This window comes from Schistocerca piceifrons, chromosome 2 (genome assembly GCF_021461385.2).
Source record: "Schistocerca piceifrons isolate TAMUIC-IGC-003096 chromosome 2, iqSchPice1.1, whole genome shotgun sequence".
NCBI lineage: Eukaryota > Metazoa > Arthropoda > Insecta > Orthoptera > Acrididae > Schistocerca > Schistocerca piceifrons.
The window spans coordinates 677864166-677881323 of NC_060139.1; positions in this window are offsets into that span (position 1 = coordinate 677864166).

Below are 17158 nucleotides of genomic sequence, written 5' to 3' on the forward strand. Positions count from 1 at the left end.
TGACTGGACACTTTTCAGCCAACTGGCTGTTTTGGAACACCGTGCTAGCGTCCCCGAATGGGTAGACCATGTTACAGCTGTGATCTCCCATGCTGCTGAATTGTCAATCCCACGGTCATCCGGTCATCCCAAGAGGCGTCCTGTCCCTTGGTGGACCACTGAGTGCCACTCAGCTATCCGAGCCCGCCGTGCAGCTCTGCGCCGCTTCAGGTGCCGTCCCTCAGCTGACAATCTTGCGGCCTTTCGGGTGGCAAGGGCCAAGGCGCGGCGAGTGGTTAAAGAGAGCAAACGACGGTCCTGGCAATCGTTCTTGAACTCCATCTCCCGCTCCACTAGTTCTACGGAAGTATGGGAAGCCATCAGGAGAATTTCCGGGAAACTCGGCCAGCTACCTGTCACGGCATTGCTGCATCAGGGAAGTCTCCTCACGGCGCCGAGAGACATTGCCCAGACACTGGCCATGCATTTTACGGAATCTACCGCTACTATTAACTGTGATCCGGAGGTCTGCCGGTACCGCACTGCCATCGAGAGGGGTCACTTGGACTTCCGGTCTCCAAATTCTGAACCCTACAACTGCTCCTTCACAATGTGGGAACTGGATTCGGCCCTGTTTGAGGCTCCTGATACTGCGCCTGGCCATGATCAAATCCGGTACAGCATGCTGCAGCACTTGTTACTGCCTTCCAAGGAAGTTCTCCTGACTTTTTTTAATATGATATGGTTATCTGGCACGTACCCTGACTCGTGGAAGGAGGCGATTTTGATCCCCCTCCTCAAACTGGGGAAGGACCGAACGCATCCCAGCAGTTACCGAAGTATCGCTTTGACGAGCTGTGTCGGGAAGACGTTCGAACGCATGGTCAACCGTCGCCTGGTTTGGCTGCTCGAAACCAGGCAGCTCCTTAGCCCCTCGCAGTGTGGCTTTCGGAGATGTCGTTCAACTATCGACAACTTGACCCTGCTTGAGGCGGCCATCCAGCAGGCCTTCCTCCGTAACCAGCATTGTCTCGGTGTCTTCTTTGACATTCATAAGGCGTATGACACTACTTGGCGCCGCCATATCCTCAATCAACTCCATGAGTGGGGTTTTCGTGGCCGTCTCCCCATCTTCCTTCGGTCCTTTCTTTCCCACCGCCTCTTTCGATATAGGGTTGGTAATGTGCTATCTGATTTGTATGTGCAGGAGAATGGTGTTCCTCAGGGAAGCGTTTTAAGTGTCACCCTCTTTGCCGTCGCCATTAACAGTATCACGTCCACTATCCGGAGTCCTGCCCAATGCTCCTTGTTTGTGGACGATTTTGCTGTTTTCTGTTCTTCCTCCAGTCTTGTCACTGCTAGTCGGCAGTTGCAGCTTACGATACAGCGATTAGAGGCATGGACTGTGAAGACGGGTTTTACCTTTTCTGCCGACAAATGTGTGTGTGTTCATTTTAATCGTTCTCGACGTCTTTTTACCTCCCCTGAATTGCGTCTGAGGGACACCATTCTTCCTTTTAGCGACACTGTGCGGTTCCTGGGCCTCACTTTTGATTCCAAACTGTCGTGGTTGCCTCACCTTAAAGACCTCAAGGTGCGGGCCCTGAAGGCACTGAATATTTTGAAGTGCCTGAGCCATCGGTCCTGGGGAGCAGATCGGGCACATCTGCTGCAGTTTTATAGGGCTTTCGTCCAATCGCGTCTTGACTATGGTTGCACCGTGTATGGGTCAGCAAGGCCTTCGTATCTGAAGATACTTGACGCAGTACACCATGAGGGTATCAGGCTGGCCACTGGTGCCTTCCGTACCAGTCCCATCCCCAGCCTGTGTGCTAAGGCAGGGGAACCGCCGCTTGCCATCCGGCGGCAACTCCTCATGGTGCGACGGGTGTGTCAATTTCTTGCCTGTCCTAGATCCCCTGCGTACCCTACCGTTGCCCAACCGCCTATGGAACGTCTCTTTTCCAGTCGTCCCAGGGCAACGAGACCATTTGGGATTCGTGCCAAGCGTTTGCTTGAGTCCCTTGGTGTGGAGCGTGTGGCCCCACAACGACAAGGTATTACTCGCCTGCCTCCCTGGTTGCTCCAGAGGCCCTGCGTCCTTTTAGACTTGTCGGAGTACCGGAGGAGCTGCACTCCTGCGTTTGTTTTTACCGCCGTATTTTATGATATTTTAAACCAGCATCCCGACCATGTACCAGTATTTACGGATGGCTCTAAACAGGGGGACTCTGTTGGTTGTGCTGTTGTTTTCCCTGATCGAGTCGTCAAGTTACGGCTTCCTGCGGCGTTTACCATCTTTGATGCCGAATTGTTTGCGATCTTGCGGGCATTGGAGCAGATGAGATGTGTTCCCAGTCGTAAGTTCCTCATCTGTTCTGACTGCCTGAGTGCCCTTCAGACCATGCAACACTTGTACCCGGCGGATACGGTCGTCCAGAACATCCATGATGCCCTCCTCCACCTGCAGCGGCAGGGGAAGGAGGTTTCCTTCTGCTGGGTGCCGGGGCACGTAGGTATTAGGGGAAACGAGCTGGCGGATGTGGCTGCCAAAGATGCATGTTCCCTCCCTCACGTTGTTGACTGTGCCGCCCCCCTCCATGCTGTTACCTCCCTCCTGCGTTTTCGTGTTATGCGTCAGTGGGAAGAGGAGTGGCTGGCAGTCAGTGAAAATAAGCTACGTCTGGTCAAGGCCACCACGCGGCCATGGCGTACGTCCTACCAGTCATGCAGGCGGGATGAGGTTCTCCTCACTCGCCTCCGCATCGGGCACAGTCCCTTCACACATGGTTTTTTACTCCGGCGGGAGGATCCCCCAATCTGCAGTGCTTGTGGCGTCCAGATTACTGTCCGCCACATTTTACTTGACTGTCTTTTATTCTCTGACCAGAGGGCGGTGGTTTCTTTGCCACCGGATTTGCCCTCTATTTTGAAAGACGACGCAACGTCTGTGTTTAAGGTTTTACGGTTTTGTGTCCTGTCCAATTTGTTGCCACGGCTTTTAGGGAGAGGTTTTTAATGTGCTGCTAGATGACTGGCTCACCCAGATTTTAGGTAAGAGGTCAACCAGTCACGTCTACCTCCTTGTTTCCCTTCGGTTGCTGCCCTTTCCTTGAGTTTCCTTTCCTTTTTTAGTGCACTCCTTCTCCTCTTGTTTTGCCTCTGTATGTGAGGATTTGGCACTGCGTCAGGTCTGTGTCTTTTAGCTGTTCCCCTTGTTCATTGTTCGTCTTAGTCCCTTCACTGCATGTGTTCCTGTTTTTATGCGTTTGGGCGCTGATGACCCCGCTGTTTAGCGCCCGTAAACCTCAAACACACACACACACACACAAAAACCTGAAACAACCTATCCATCTTGTCCACGAGGTCCACTGCGGACGAGCCACCGACGATCGCGTCGTCCAGATAAGTGACCGCACGGGGCACCTGATTGTGGGGTGTTCCTAATTACGTTGGAAAATTACAGGGGGCGCTGGCAACGCCAAGAGGGAGGCGGCTGTACCGGAAAGGGTACATAGGGTATTGATGACGATAATCTGCGATGCCTCGTCTAACGGCAGCTGCAAATAAGCATCGTGCAAATTAATTTTGGCGAAAACTATTGAGCCCGCATGACGTGTGATTATGTCACCCACCGATGGGACAGGATATGCATTGATGACGGACTGAGAATTAACCGTGACTGTAAAACCGCTACAGATGTGTTATGCACCATTGAGCTTCTTGGTTAACAAGTTACGCGTCGCCCAGCGACTGTGCGCGACGGGAGAAAGGATGACTTCGTCTTATAAGCGTCGTTCTTCCACGTGAAGCCTGTCTGGGAGAGCATAGGGGACCCAGCAGGCCTTAAAAAAAAAAAGGCGAGGGATAGCAGGTGGAAGAATTTTAACGTGTGTGGTAAAACCCTTCTTTCCTGGTGTGGAGGATGAGAACAACATTTCGTATTTGCTGAGCAGCGGGCCGAAGAGGGTATCGGAGCTGCGGATCAAAACCACCAGTACTTCTTCCTGCACTAACAAACCCAGACGACCAGAAATTTCCAATCCCAGAAGGTTAGTAGCGCCGGGGGACCCGACCACCAAAAACGGAGCTGTGAAGGAACGACCGCTATAGGATATTTCGCGAGTGTTTGGAGACAAAACTGGCGAGCCCAAGCGTTGGTATGTGGCACCATCCACAATGGAAGCCGAAGAGCCCGTGTCAATTTGGAAGACCACAGGAATATGCGTGACCTCCAAGGTAAGGAGGAAAAGGGCTCCCGACTGGGAAATGGTGGAGAATACTTGTCCGTCAATGGAATGCGGCGCTCCCAGGTCGTGCGGTGACGATTTGTGACGAGCCTGTGCGTCAGCATTAAGCGAGGCACCTACGCGATGTGTCTGGCCCATTCAGCTTGAAAAGTCTCTTGGTTCCAGTTAGAATTGATATCGGTGTTTGTACTCATCCATATTATCTGACGCAGCCATGGTCCAGCATTCTTAGACAACAACTGTAAATAGACTGCTAAGTCAAGTGAATAATTATCAAGTATTAAGTTTCAAAATATTGTTTATTGTAATTTCGAAAAATCCAACCTTCTTTACAAAAACTCAAATAATTTCTAGCATACTTACAATACTGAAATGAATCTTAACAAGCTACATGCTTTCCATCCAAAATCACACAAAACACTACCCGTCTATACCAACATGGCTGGTACTATATATATGTTTTTAAACAATCCTCTGTATTGTTCTAAATGGTATTTCAATTAAGTAACAAAACTCATCTCTCAGAATTAGTACAACACTTAATTAATTACATTGACTCTTGTATATGAAACATATAAGCGTGTGTAGTAATTTAAGCATGGACAAACGTTTAGGTATTGAGTGTTAACAATACTTTTATTATTTCTATTAATTACAGGAGATTCATGGTTCGGAGAATATTCCTATCAATTACAGCGCTTACACACTTTAATATATTTATAATTTAGTTAATGGTTTCTTTGTAACAATTCCACAAGTACATATTTGCCTACACCGCTATAATATTTACGTCAGAAATTTCTGTTCATGGTTGAAAATTACGTGCTTAAATATGTTTCAATGGAGCGATACGTCTCAACAACCCCCAAAAGGATTTGTGCAACTCAAAGTTGAACAAAATATTTTCTGACAGATCTACGTAACAGTACTCACTTTACAATCAATTGGATAAACAAACAATTTACGTAAGATGATGTTGTTGTGGTCTTCAGTCCTGAGACTGGTTTGATGCAGCTCTCCATGCTACTCTATCCTGTGCAAGCTTCTTCATCTCCAGTACGTACTGCAGCCTACATCCTTCTGAATCTGCTTAGTGTATTCATCTCTTGGTCTTCCTCTACTGTTTTACCCTCCACGCTGCCCTCCAATACTAAATTGGTGATCCCTTGATGCCTCAGAACATGTCCTGCCAACCGATCCCTTCTTCTAGTCAAGTTGTGCCACAAACCATTCTTCTCCCCATTCCTATTCAGTACGTCCTCATTAGTTATATGATCTACCCATCTAATCTTCAGCATTCTTCTGTAGCACCACATTTCGAAAGCTTCTAATCTCTTCTTGTCCAAACTATTTATCGTCCATGTTTCACTTCCATACAAATACTTTCAGAAACGACTTCCTGACACTTAAATCTATACTTGATGTTAACAAATTTCTCTTCTCCAGAAATGCTTTCCTTGCCATTGCCAGTCTACATTTTATATGCTCTCTACTTCGACCATCATCAGATATTTTGCTCCCCAAATAGCAAAACTCCTTTACTACTTTAAGTGTCTCAATTCCTAATCTCATTCCCTCAGCATCACCGCATTTAATTCGACTACATTCCATCATCCTCGTTTTGCTTTTGTTGATGTTCATCTTATATCCACCTTTCAAGACACTGTCCATTCCGTTCAACTGCTCTTCCAAGTCCTTTGCTGTCTCTGACAGAATTACAATGTTATGGGCGAACCTTAAAGTTTTTATTTATTCTCCATGGATTTTAATACCTACTCCGAATATTTCTTTTGTTTCCTTTACTGCTTGCTCAATATACAGATTGAATAACATCGGGGAGCGGCAACAACCCTGTCTCACTCCTTTCCCAACCACTGCTTCCCTTCCATGTCCCTCGACTCTTATAACTGCCATCTGGTTTCTGTACAAATTGTAAATAGCCTTTCGCTCCCTGTATTTTACCCCTGCGACCTTCAGAATTTGAAAGAGAGTATTCCAGTCAACAATGTCAAAAGCTTTCTCTAAGTCTACAAATGTTAGAAACGTAGGTTTGCCTTTCCTTAATCTAGCTTCTTAAATAAGTCGTAGGGTTAGTATTGCCTCACGTGTTCCCATATTTGTACGGAATCCAAACTGATCTTCCCCGAGGTCGGTTTCTACCAGTTTTTCATTCGTCTGTAAAGAATTCGTGTTAATATTTTGCGGCCGTGACTTATTAAACTGATAGTTCGGTAATTTTCACATCTGTCAACACCTGCTTTCTTTGGGATTGGAATTATTATATTCTTCTTGAAGTCTAAGGGTATTTCGCCTATCTCATACATATTGCTCACCAGATGGTAGAGTTTTGTCAGCACTGACTCTCCCAAGGCTGTCAGTAGTTCTAATGGAATGTTATCTACTCCCGAGGCCCTGTTTCGACTTAGGTCTTTCAGTGCTCTATCAAACTCTTCACGCAGTATCATATTTTCCATTTCATCTTCATCTACATCCTCTTCCATTTCTATAACATTGCCCTCAAGTACATCGCTCTTGTATAGACCCTCTGTATACTCCTTCCACCTTTCTGCTTTCCCTTCTTTGCTTAGAACTGGGTTTCCACCTGAGCTCTTAATATTCATAGAAGTGGCTCTCTTTTCTCCAAAGGTCTCTTTAATTTTCCTGTAGGCAGTATCTCTCTTACCCCTCGTGAGATAAGCCTCTAAATCCTTACATTTGTCCTCTATCCATGCCTGCTTAGCCATTTTACACTTCCTGTCGATCTCATTTTTGAGACGATTGTATTCTTTTTTGCCTGCTTCATTTACTGCATTTTTATATTTTCTCCTTTCATCAGTTAAATTCAATATTTTTTGTCACCCAAGGATTTCTACTAGCCCTCGTCTGTTTACCTACTTGATCCTCTGCCTTTAATATGATGGTCCCCTAAGGGGTTTGACCACTCCATTTCCAAATTTTTCGGTTAGTTCGTACCATTTGGGGAAGAACGCCTTACGTGATGCATTCTATATCCATCTTGCCCTAAGATCTGGCATATTCGTTTTTGTCATGGAGTTGGACTTACACTGAGCTTCCGGCCACATCAGCTGCAGTGTGTTCCAGGTAGCCTACGTTCCCTCCATTGTGTACTTCCATCTTTGCTCCCTTTATTAACGGATATTCGACACTCGACAACCAGCACGGTAGTCAGTCCGTTGTGGTGGGGTCGTCATGTACCCTCTTGGTGGTAGCCCCCTGACTACACAGGGATCGCACTGCTGATGCTTGAGCTGCTACCTCCCGACATATGCCGAGGAGTAGATGCCTATCCCTCTGGGGCATCGGGACTCCCGGCAAAGGCCATCCTGCGAGGTGGTCTTTGCTGTGGCTGGGTGGCGCCCGTAAGGAGAGCACCTGGTCGGAGTGGGTGCCATCAGTCGGATGACCCGCAATGAAGCGTGGTACATCATCTCTCGCTGGTGGGCCTCCACCAGCAGTCTCTAAGCGATCGAGGTCTAACCTGAATGGGAAGAAATATGATCTGAGATCATTTCCCTCCCTCGCCACTCCATGGCAGGAACGTATGGCTAAAGACAGCAGTGCAGATTATTCACCCCGGTACCTAGTCTGTACACGAGTTGATGGTGAATCATTTACGTCAACCAAGCCCCAGTTTTTTGTGGAGTTTATAGAGGACAATTTCGGAAAGGTGGAGGGCTTGTCCAAAATGCGCTCTAGTTCAGTTCTAATCAAGACAGCATCCTCTGCCCGGTCACGGAGGTTGCTCGCTTGCGATAAGTTAGGGGACGTTTCAGTTAGCATCATGCCCCATAAGAGTTTAAAAATGGTCCAGGGTATTATATTCCACAGGGATCTTTTTCTGCAGTCGGACGATGAACTACGCACCAACCTAGAACGACGACGTGTTCACTTCATCTGGCGCGTCCATCAGAGTCCGAGGGATAATCAGGTGGCCACCAGTGCCTGCATCTTGGCCTTCTAGGGTGACGTCTTACCCGAAAAGGTCAAGGTGATGGTTTACAGCTGTGATGCGAAACCATATATCTCTCCTCTGATGCGGTGTTTTAAATGCTGGAGGTTCAGGCACATGTCTTCCCGCTGTACTTCCAGCATCACATGTCGAGATTGTGGATATCCTTCGCATCCCAATACTCCATGTGCACCGCCTCCCATCTGTGTTAACTGCGGAGAACACCAGTCCCCTGCACGCCGGACTGTAGGATATTCCAGAAAGAAAGGAAGATAATGGAATATAAGACCCTGGACCACCTGACCTACTCCGAGGCGAGGCGGATATATGAGAGGCTCCATCGTGTGCCAATGACGTCAACCTACACCACTGCTGCAATGATGGTTCTCCCATCTCCTGTGTCTTCCCGTATGGTTGGATCTATGATTGATCAGAATCCACCAGCCCCCTTGATTGTGGGGTGCACTTCACACCCTGTTGCTCCTGCTCCATCTACTTAAGGAGCAACACCCCACAAACCATCGGGGACATCAGTTCCCCCTTTCCAGCCGGAGAAGAGTAAGAAATCTTCGGCTCCTCTCGCCAGGAAGGGGTCCCTTGGGGACCTCCCTTCGCAAGTTCCAACCAGCGGAAAGGCGGACACCTGCAAGTGGCTGAAACAACCACCAGTCCCTGGTCGTAGGGCCTCACAGTCGTCGTCCGTCCCTGAGACTGACCCAGTGTAGCCCTCCAAGCCTGAACCACCGAAGGCACAGCGAGAGAAGCAGAAAAAGAAGAAAGTTGCCAAGAATAACGACATTGTGGTGGCACCCGTCCCACCGCTTCCTACAAGCTCTGCGTCTGAGGACGAGGTGGAGATTCTGGCGTCCGCTGAGGACCTCGATCTCGCTGGTCCCTCAGACACCATGGATAGCACTAGCACAGGTGCTAACTCGGAGGCAGCAGGTGACCCAGTGGCGTAATCTGCCTTCCCAGTCCCTTCACACCTTTCTCAGCCATGGACAATATCATCCTCCAGTGGAACTGCAGCGGTTTCTTCCATCATCTAGCTGAGCTCCGACAACTTATCAGCCTTCACCCTTTCTTCTGCATTACTCTTCAGGAAACTTGGTTTCCAGCAATCCGAAACCCCGCCTTCTGTGGCTATTGGGGTTATTATAAGAACCGGGCAGCTTATGAAAGGCTGTCTGGTGGCGTCTGCATCTATGTCCTTAACTCTCTTCACAGTGTGTCTCTCCCTCTACAAACACACTGCTGAGCTGGTCGCCATCTTATGTACCCTAGAGTGTATCTGCTCCTGCTCAGGTGAGTCCTTCGTGCTCTGTAGCGATTCCCTGAGCGGTTTACGAGCTGTCGACCAGTTTTTCCCTCGTTCTCGGCTGGTGATTGCTATCCAGGAGTCCTTGCATACTCTTGCCCGTTGCGGCCGCTCTGTGGTCTTTGTGTGGACCGCCTGGCGAAAGAGACCACCAGTAATGCATCTCTGATTATTGGCCTCACGGGGACTAATTTGTGAGCAGTCCTCCGCCGAAAAGTTTTTGCGCTCTGGGACGCTGAATGTCGCGATCTAACCACGTCCAATAAACTCCGTGCTATAAAGGAGACGACGACTGTGTGGCGTTCCTCCTTGCGAGCCAACCGCAGTGACTCCGTTGTCCTTTGTCGGCTTCGTATTGGCCACACCCGGGTGACGCATGGTTATTTATTGCGTCGTGAGGACCCACTTCTCTGTCGCTGCGGGGCGGTTTTGGCAGGGGTGCACATTTTATTGTCTTGTCCGATTTTAGCTGTGCTCAGGCAGCCCTTTGCGTTCCCTGATATGCTCCCTGCGCTTTTAACTGATGACCCTGCTATGGCTGACTTAGTTTTACGTTTTATTCGGGCAGGGGTTTTTTATCATTTAATCTGAGTGTTTATGTTTTATTTTATTGTCTTGTGTTGATTCTGGCCTTTGGCCTACGATTTTAAACTGAGTTTTTAATGTGTCCTCGGTGGTTGGCTTTTCCTTTTTTATTTCTTTGGTCAGCCAACCACTGTCAGTCTGTGTGGTTTTAATTTGTTTTGTCTGTTCTTTGAGTTTTTCTTGTCCTGTGTCGTCTGTTGTCTCCATTATCCGTTTTTTTTTTATTCTGTGTTGGTGTTTTTAAGTTTTGGAACAAGGGACCGATGACCGTTGCTGTCTGGTCCCTTAAACCCACAAACCAACCAATCTACAAACACATTTAGAGGCTGTCGCTGTTCGGGTGTGGACGCCACAGGCTGTTACCGTCTGCAGTCTTTACCTTCCACCGGATGCTGATGTCGTGCAGCATGTCCTGGCTGCACTCATAGCCCAATTGCCGCCACCTTACTTGTTACTGGGCGACATCAACGCCCATAACCCTCTATGGGGTGGGTCAATGGCGACAGATCGAGGCGCCACCATTGAGCATTTATTGGCACAACTCGATCTTTCGCTTTTAAATGAGTTTTCCTTCACACACTTCAGTGTGGTGCATTGCATGTACTCCGCTATCGACCTTTGGATCTGCAGCCCTAGTCTCTTACCGTCTGTCCAATTTAGAGTGCATGACGACCTGTGTGGTTGTGACCACTTTCGGATCTTTCCGTCACTACCACAGAGTCAGTCTTCTGGGCGCCCTTGCAGGTGGGTTATGAATAAGGCTGACTGGGACTTGTTCTCCACTGCCGCTATTGAGCCTCTCTCTAATGATGACATTGATGCGGTGGTTCAATCAGTCACCACCGGCATTGTTACTGCCGCCGAATCTGCCATTCCCTCTTCTTCTGGGTCCCCTCGGCGGCGGACTGTCCCTTGGTGGTCGCCTGAGATCGCTGAAGCGATTAAAGATCGCTGGCGGGCGCTACAGCGTCAAAAGCGACATCCCACCATCGAACACCTCATCACCTTCAAATGGCTGCGTGCGCGAGCCCGCCGCCTTATCCGCCAACGCAAGCAGGAGTGCTGGGAGCGGTATGTGTCCACCATTGGCCTCCATGTCACTCCAGCGCAGGTCTGGGCCAAGATTCGACGCCTCTATGGCTATCGAACCCCTGTCAGCGTCCCTGCGCCCCCCCCTGCGGGTTCGGGGGTAAGAATAGGCCCGCGGTATTCCTGCCTGTCATAAGAGGCGACTAAAAGGAGTCTCAAACGTTTCGGCCTTCTGTGATGGTCCCCTCTTGGGTTTGACCTTTTTTTCCAAATTTCCGTTGTTAGTGCGTGCCATTTGGGGAAGGACACCTTACGTGGTGTTTTTCTATTGGTCCATCATGCTCCGCCATCTTGCATGTTACCTATTGTCGTGTGGGGGGGAACTACACCCAACATCTTCTGGGTTGTCTCCTTCTCGCCTTGTGCGCACTCTTCTTCCTAGCGCCTACGACAACTGTGGACCCTTTCAACACCTAAAATCCAGCACGGTAGCCAGTCCATTGTGGTGGGGTCGTCATGTACCCTCTTGGTGGTAGCCCCTGACCACGCAGGGATTGCACTACAGATGCCAGAGCTGTGTCCTCCCCATACATGCCAAGGAGTGTGCCCATCTTGTCTGGGGCACAGCGACTCCAGGCAACAGGATATCGGACAGGTACCCATTGCTTTGGCTGGGTGGCGCCCTTGGGGAGAGCCCTCGTTCGGAGTAGGTGGCATCTGGGCGGATGTGGCGCAATGAAGCGCAATAAATCGCACCAAGCTGGTGGTCGCACGGCCACCAGCGTCTCTAAGCGTGGTAGAGTAGACTTTGATGCTGCACAATATGACCCTCAGTCGTTCCCCTCGTTGGCTGCACCATGGGAGGGACGCCGATCTAGTGCCAAGCGGGAGCCTTACGTACCGCAATACCTTGTCTGCAGCAGGACTGATGGTGACTCCTTTCTTATGACGAAGCCTCTGTTTTTTGTGGAACACCTGGAGGATAAGTTTGGGGAAGTGGCGGGGTTGTCTAAAATGAGGAATGGGTCCATCCTCCTCAAGACGTTCTCCCCAGCCCAGTCACGAGCGTTGCTCTTGTGCGATAAGCTCGGTGACGTCCCTGTTACCGTCACTCCCCACAGTAGCTTAATTATGGTCCAGGGGATTATTTACCATCGTGACCTCTTGTTACAATCCGATGACGAGCTGAGAGCCGACTTGGAACGACGTGGTGTCCATTTTGTCCGTCGTGTACATAGAGGGCCCAAGACGAACAGGGTGGCCACCGGTGTCTTTATCTTGGCCTTCGAGGGTGATGTCTTGCCTGAGAAGGTCAAGGTGATGGTATACCGTTGCGACGTCAAGCCCTACGTCCCTCCCCCAATGCGGTGCTTCCAGTGCTGGAAGTTTGGGCATATGTCCTCCCATTGCCCATCCAGCGCTACATGTCGAGATTGCGGACGCCCCTCTCATCCCGATTCTCCATGTGCGCCTCCGCCTGTATGTGTCAACTGTGGGGAGCACCACTCTCCATGCTCGCCAAATTGCCCTGTTCTTCATAAGGAGCGGAAGATCATGGAATTTAAGACCTGGACCAGCTTACTTATTGAGAGGCAAAACTGAAATATGAAAGGTTGTATCCTGCTTCCATTCGCACATCTTATGCTGCAGCCACGTTATCGTCGCCCAAGCGAGCGACGGTTGTCGCCTCATCTGTGCCGCCTTCAGTGGGCCCTCGGGGCCATGTATCTCTGTCTGCCCCCCTCGTGTCTGGGGGCAAGCCTTCCTCTGTTGCCCCCTTAGCAGTTGGGGGAAAACCCTCTTCTGTCGCTCCCCCCACGCTTACTTCGGGAGTGACATCTGCTCCACAACCGGGAGGCCCGATCTCTCCCCCTGCTTCTCCGCCGGCGTTGCCTCCGACGGTTCCTCTCTTGCGGAAGGGGTCCCTCGGGGCTCTCCCTTCCTCCGTTTCTTCTCCTTCCCAGCCATATGTCAGCCAGTGGCTGAAGGTTCCGCCAACTGTTGGTCGTAGGGCTTCTGCGTCGTCGTCAGCCTCCGACGCTCCTTCAGAGAAGCTCTCCCAGCCCTCTCACCCTAAGGGCCGATGCGAGAAGAAGGAACGGCATGTGTCTAAGAAGAAGGACGTTCCGGCGGTTTCAGCACCGTCTGCTGTACATAGGCCTGGCTCCGGGGATGAGGTGGAGATCCTCGCCTCTGCCGCGGATCTCGCCCTCGCGGAACCCATGGGGGCCTCTCCTATGGACTCAGCTGACTCTCCCTTGGTGGCGGCAGTTGGCTCTGAAGTGCTGTCTGCCTCTTAGTCGCATTCACGCCCTCCCAGTCCCTTCCTGCTTCCATTCTCCAATGGAACTGCGGCGGTTATTTTCGCCACCTGCCTGAGCTCCGGATGCTTCTGAGTGATTCCCCTGTTCTCTGCATTGCTCTGCAGGAAACTTGGTTTCCTGCACTGCAGACCCCCGCCCTTCGCAGTTTTCGGGGATACTATAAGAATCGTGCTGCCTGTCAACGAGCGTCAGGTGGGGTTTGCCACTTTGTTCACCACTCTGTCTGTAGCTCGCCAGTACCCCTTCAGACGCCTTGAGAGGCAGTTGCTGCCAGGGTTGAGCTCTCGCCGGCTATTACTGTTTGCTCAGTTTACATTCCTCCGGATGGGGAGCTCCCCCGACATGTCTTGGCTGCACTGCTGGCTCAACTTCCGCCACCTTTGCTGCTTCTGGGCGATTTCAATGCCCACAACCCTCTATGGGGTGGGACTGTCTCTGATGACCGCGGTCGGGCCGTGGAGCATGTGTTGGCTCAGCTCGACCTTAGCCTCTTGAATACCGGTGCTCCCACGCATTTCAGTGTGGCCCATGGCTCTTTCTCGGCCATCGATCTCTCTCTTTGCAGCCCCGGACTTGTCCCATCCCTCCACTGGCGAGTGCATCCTGACCTCTGTGGTAGTGACCATTTTCCCATCTATTTGTCACTGCCCCAGTGTCATTCTTCTGGGCGCCTGCCCCGCTGGGCTCTCCACAGGGCTGACTGGCCGGCTTTTACTTCTGCTGCAACCATTGAGTCTCCCCCCCAAGGTGACATTGACGGGGTGGTCCGTGTCTTAACCACATCCATCATTTCGGCGGCCGCGGCTGCCATCCCCCGCTCTTCTGGACTCCCTCGGAGGAAAGCTGTACCCTGGTGGTCGCCGGAGATTGCTGAGGCTATTCGCAACCGTCGGCGGGCTCTCCAGCGTCATAGGCGGCACCCGTCTCTGGAGACTCTCATCGCCTTTAAGAGGCTCCATGCCTTGGCTCGCCGTCTTATTGCACGGCGTAAGCAGGAGTGCTGGGAGCGGTATGTCTACTCCTTGGGCTCCCTTGTCTCCCCCTCGCTCGTGTGGTCCCGGATCCGGCGGATTTATGGATACCAGACCCCTATGGGTGTACCTGGGCTCTCCTTGGACGGCGCTGTCTGCACGGACGCTGCCGCCATTGCTGAACAGCTTGCCGCGCACTTTGCGACGAGCTGGGCGACTGCATCTTATCCCCCCGCCTTTCGCTCTCTAAAGGAGCGAGCCGAGCGGACGCAGTTCTCATTTCACACGCGTTGTTCTGAAAAATACAATGCTCCTTTCAGCGAGAGGGAATTCCTCGCTGCCCTCGCCGATTGCCCTGATACAGCACCAGGACCGGACTGCATCCACGCGCAGATGCTGAAGCATCTCTCCCGGGACTGCCAGAGACACATTCTCGCGGTATTTAACCGCATTTGGAGCGAAGGCGTGTTCCCGTCGCAATGGCGAGAGGGTGTTATTGTCCCCATCTTGAAGCCCGGTGCGGACCCACTGGCGGTGGACAGCTATCGTCCCATTACCCTCACCAACGTTTTGTGCAAATTGCTCGAACGTATGGTGGGGCGGCGTTTGTGTTGGGTCCTTGAGTCGCGCGGTCTCCTCGCTCCATCCCAGGGTGGCTTCCGTCGGGGCCGGTCTGCCATGGACATTTTGGTGCGGCTGGAATCTGCTATTCGTACGGCCTTTGCCCGACGTCAGCATCTCGTTGCTGTATTTTTCGATCTGCCGAAGGCGTATGACACCACATGGAGGCATCACATCCTCGCCACGTTGTATGAGTGGGGTCTTCGTGGTCAGCTCCCGGCTTTTCTTCAAACCTTTCTATTGCACCGCTCTTTCCGGGTGCAAGTCGGTGACGCCTCTAGTTCTTCTTATACACAGGAAAATGAGGTCCCTTATTTCTAGTGGCCATTAATGGTCTGGCTGCAGCCGTGGGGTCGTCAGTGTCTCCTTCTTTGTATGCCGACGACTTCTGCATCTCATTTAGCTCCACGACTACGGGAGTCGCCGAACGCAGGCTGCAGGTAGCCGTTCGGAAGGCAGCATCAGGGGCTCTGACTCGCGGTTTTCAGTTCTCTGCAGCCAAGACTCAAGTTATGCACTTCTGCAGGCGTCGGACGGTCCACCCTCATCCTGACCTTTACCTCGACGGCCACCTGCTTGATGTGGTGGACACTTGCCGCTTCTTGGGACTCGTGTTTGATGCCCAGCTCACATGGGTTCCTCATATTACTCAGCTGAAGCAAAACTGCTGGCGGCACCTCAACGCCCTCCGCTGCCTTAGCCACACGTCTTGGGGTGTGGATCGCTGCACGCTGCTGCGATTGTACAGAGCCCTTGTGCAGTCTCGGCTTGATTATGGGAGCCTGGCCTATGGGTCTGCATCACCCTCAGTGTTGAAGTTGTTAGACCCCATACACCACTGTGGGGTCCGGCTTGCAACTGGCGCTTTTCGTACGAGCCCCGTGGATAGTCTACTGGTGGAGGCCGGGGTTCCCCCGCTGCGGATTCGCCGCCATCGACTGCTCGCCGACTATGCTGTCCACGTGCATTGCTCGCCTGGCCATCCCAATCGTCGCCTGCTTTTCCCTGCCTCGGTCCTCCATCTGCCCGAACGGCGACCTAGGTCTGGGCTTTCCATCGCTGTCCGCGTTCAGTCCCTGCTGTCGGAATTGGGTTCATTCCCTCTTCCGCCTCCCTTCCGGGTCCGTGCACCTACGCCTCCCTGGTGTTTGTCCCGGCCGTCTGTCCGTCTGGGCTTGGCACAGGGACCCAAGGACTCGGTTCCGCCTGTGGCCCTCCGTCGCCGTTTTCTTGCGCTCCTCGCCTCATTTTCGGACTGTGAGACTGTCTACACTGATGGTTCCCTGGTTGATGGTCGCACTGACAACTCTTTTGCTCATGCTGCCCATGTTGAGCAGCGCTCCTTGCCGGCTGGCTGCAGTATTTTTACTGCAGAGCTGGTGGCCATATTGCGCGCTCTTGAGCATATGCGTTTCTGCTCAGGTAGGTCCATCGTGATCTGCAGTGACTCCCTGAGGAGCCTTCAGGCCATCGACTGCTGCTATCCCTCTTCTCCTCTGGTGTCCTCTATTCAGGAGTCTGTTTCCGCCATTGCCCGTTCTGGTCGTTCGGTGGTCTTGGTTTGGACGCCAGGTCATGTTGGCATCCCGGGGAACGAATGTGTTGACAGGCTGGCCAAAGGGGCGATCGATGCCCCAGTTTTGGAGATCGGCATCACAGCTCACGATCAGCAGCTGGTGTTGCGCCGTAAGGTGCTTGGGATGTGGTCTGCTGAGTGGCGAGGCATGACAGCACCTAATAAACTGCGGGCTGTCAAGGAGACGACCGATGTGTGGCGCTCCTCCCTGCGGTCTTCTCGCAGTTACTCTGTTATCCTGTGTCGGCTGCGCATCGGCCATACATACCTGACGCACGGCCATCTTTTGCGTCAGGAGGATCCCCCCCTGTGTCAGTGTGTGTCCCGGCTGACGGTCGCCCACATTTTATTGGAGTGTCCCCGACTGCGCACCCTCCGGCAGTCTTTTAATCTCCCGGGCACTTTGCCTTTGGTTTTAAGCGACAATGCCTTCGTGGCTGATGACGTTTTAAATTTTATCTGTGGTAGTCCTTTTTATTGTTCCATTTAGGGAGGTCCTGCTCCTTTCCCTTTGTGTGTCTCTTGTCCTCGAGTC